This window comes from Erigeron canadensis, chromosome 2, assembly GCF_010389155.1.
Source record: "Erigeron canadensis isolate Cc75 chromosome 2, C_canadensis_v1, whole genome shotgun sequence".
Lineage (NCBI taxonomy): Eukaryota > Viridiplantae > Streptophyta > Magnoliopsida > Asterales > Asteraceae > Erigeron > Erigeron canadensis.
Genome location: NC_057762.1, coordinates 36499178 through 36502080, shown reverse-complemented (window position 1 = coordinate 36502080; position 2903 = coordinate 36499178).

The window sequence follows — 2903 nt, the reverse complement described above, 5'->3', positions numbered from 1 at the left end:
GTTTGGTTTTTTAGGGCTTTTTATTTGGTTCCCGATACTTCATAACCTATACGACGTCGTTTCAGTCGTTTCCTAACTTCTTTTCACAAAGGATTTACCTATAAATGCACCTGCTAATACAAAATGTCTATTTTATATAAAATTCTAATTCTAATGTATGCGAGTATATATAGTTTTTATCGGTCAAATAATAACCGGGATTTAAAAGTTTATTACATTATATAACATGGGCATTTTACAAAGTTTTTACATAATATAGATATTTGGTCATAGTTAGTTACATCCACAGGTAATAATCTCTTTTTCTAAAATCTATCTTACTAAGTTACCATGTTTCTATACTAAAATAGTATCCACACAATCTAATGATAGGGAGTTTTTTAATTATCTCTGTTGCTTTATCAAGAGTTTTTCTATTTAAAGTGGAAATAGTGTGCACTTCAATTGCTTTAATCATATTGAGGTTAGTTAGTTTATGATATTTCATGTTTTCTTTTTTTATATCCAATGTATATGCCACTTTTGATATATGGTTGAGGTCCGTGGCTGGTCCAATTGAAAAAAAAAACACTTAAAATGGATCCCTCTAATTGTGCTTAATAAGTTGGTACATTTCAACGGTTAAACAACGTGTAAATCATTGTTAACGTGAATATATTTTTAATTAGGTAGTAATTTAAAAGTTGACAAGTTGCATTCTAATAACATCTTATTTTGACGTTTAATGTTTTTCGTTTTAATTGCATAATAATACCATGCTACTTTTTTAGTCAGTTATATTTTTAAACTATTGTAGGTGTTCATTTTTTTACTATAAGCAAATGTTCATTTTTTTAACGTTTTCATATTTGTATGCCATTTAAACCTTTTTTAAAAAATGTTCAAACTTTTTTATAAAATATATAATATTATATATTTTATTATGTTTAGTTTACATTGTGAATTTTCTAGCTATATATAAGTTAATTTGTTGTTTGTTTATGTTTGTTTGTATTTGTTTACATTCATTCAATGAATAAAAAAAACGAGCATGAACATGCACTTTTCTATAGTGTTCGTAAATTCATTAAATTAAACAAATGGACAAGAACACAATCGCGTTCAGTTTTTCAGCTAATAGGGTTTTTTAACACGTCGTGGCATATTGCACTAAAAGAATTTTTTGTGCCCCCCACTACCCCGTTTTCTAGATCCGCCACTGATCACCTGTATCAAATTTCTTTTGAAGGTTTGGAACCTAAGATTTTGTGAGTCCTTTGGTGAATTTGTTAAACTCTTTGTCTAGATCAATTGTGGCTTGATTTGCACTAACGGATGTCATGAAGGAATTTAGGGTTTGGGTAGTTAGTGGTAGGTCAGGTGAGTTGAAAGTGAGAGCTAACGAGTATATAAAGCCACAAATTAGGGTTTTATGTTGTGATATGGGCTTAGACTTGGGCTGGGTCAGTCTTTTCAAAAAGAATGTCAAATTAGTTTATGTAACAAGATGGGTACCCGCGCAATGCGGCGGCGACGGTGGCAATGGTGGCGTTATTGATAACGATGTGGTTATTAATCTAAAAGTAATTGATATAAATGGCAGTGTGGTTATTTTATGGTTAAGTGATATATCTTTTGTAAATAATTTATTAAGAGTATTATAGAGATATTAAATGAAAATATATTTTTTTTTATCTCCAAAAGGTGAAATATATATTAACAAAACTTCAAACTATACAAAACATAATGCAATATTAGACATTCCCCAAAATCGCACTTCATCGCAAATTCACATATAACAATCCATTCAAACCCTATCAGTGCTATACATCACAGTAAATAAAACATACAATTATAAGTGAATTGAATTTAGTTGCTCCTCCATGACAACAAACTCGGCCTTCAAGTAGCCACAATGCCAGAAAAAGACTAAGCAGTCTCATCTTTCACGACTCGCTATTCCTTTTCGCAAGCATTAGCCATTACCCAACCAACCATAATGATCACCATTTTTCACAATTTGTACATAACTGGGTTGAATTCTCCAATACTTATTTTAAGGGAATATTTAAATTAGTTAATAAACAAGATATATAGTTTGAATAAATATGGTTGAAAAATATTTTAGGGATATATTGGGTAGGTTTAGTATGTGAGTTAATAATGTGTTAAAAATAAGGATACTTGGGTATTTTAAAGCTAAAAAGTTGAAAAAATGGGAGAGTAGTTTGTTTTACAATATAGTATAAATATAGATTGTTGTTGATGATTCAAATTTTTTTGTTTAGAGAATCTTGAAAATGAGCAATGTTTTCACGACCGGACCGGTTAGACCGGTCGGGTCGGGAACCGGTAAGCATAACGGTCCGGTTATGATGTAAAAACGGTCTTGCTCTCGAACTAGTGGTCGAATCGGGAATCGGCGGTTGAACCAGAAAACCAGTTGAACCAGTCGTTGAGTTTTAGTTGACTTTGGCTAAAAAGAGATTCTAACTTGCGGTGACCCCTACAGAATTGCACCACGTTACTTGTAACATTTGACGGAGATGGAACACGTTGCGGGTGATACATTTATATTTATATATTATAACTTTTTATACGTAGTATAACTTTAGACTTATAATGTTATCCAGTTCTCTAATATGGTCCAACCGATCTGACCAGTGATCACTAAGGAGATCGGTTTGCCTTCCGGTCCGATTATGAAAACATTGAAAATGAGTTTGAACTTTGAATGGGCAAAAAGTAAATAACAAAAGATAAAAATAGAAAAATTTGGGTCAGAGTTGCTAAACTTAGAAGTTTGTGGGCCAAATTTGTAAAGTCCTAAAGTTTGGTGGTAAATTTAAATTGTTCCTAATATAATTAGCACCCCATTTTCCCGTATTTTCACATACAAACCCAGGCTCTCTCTCTCTCTCTCT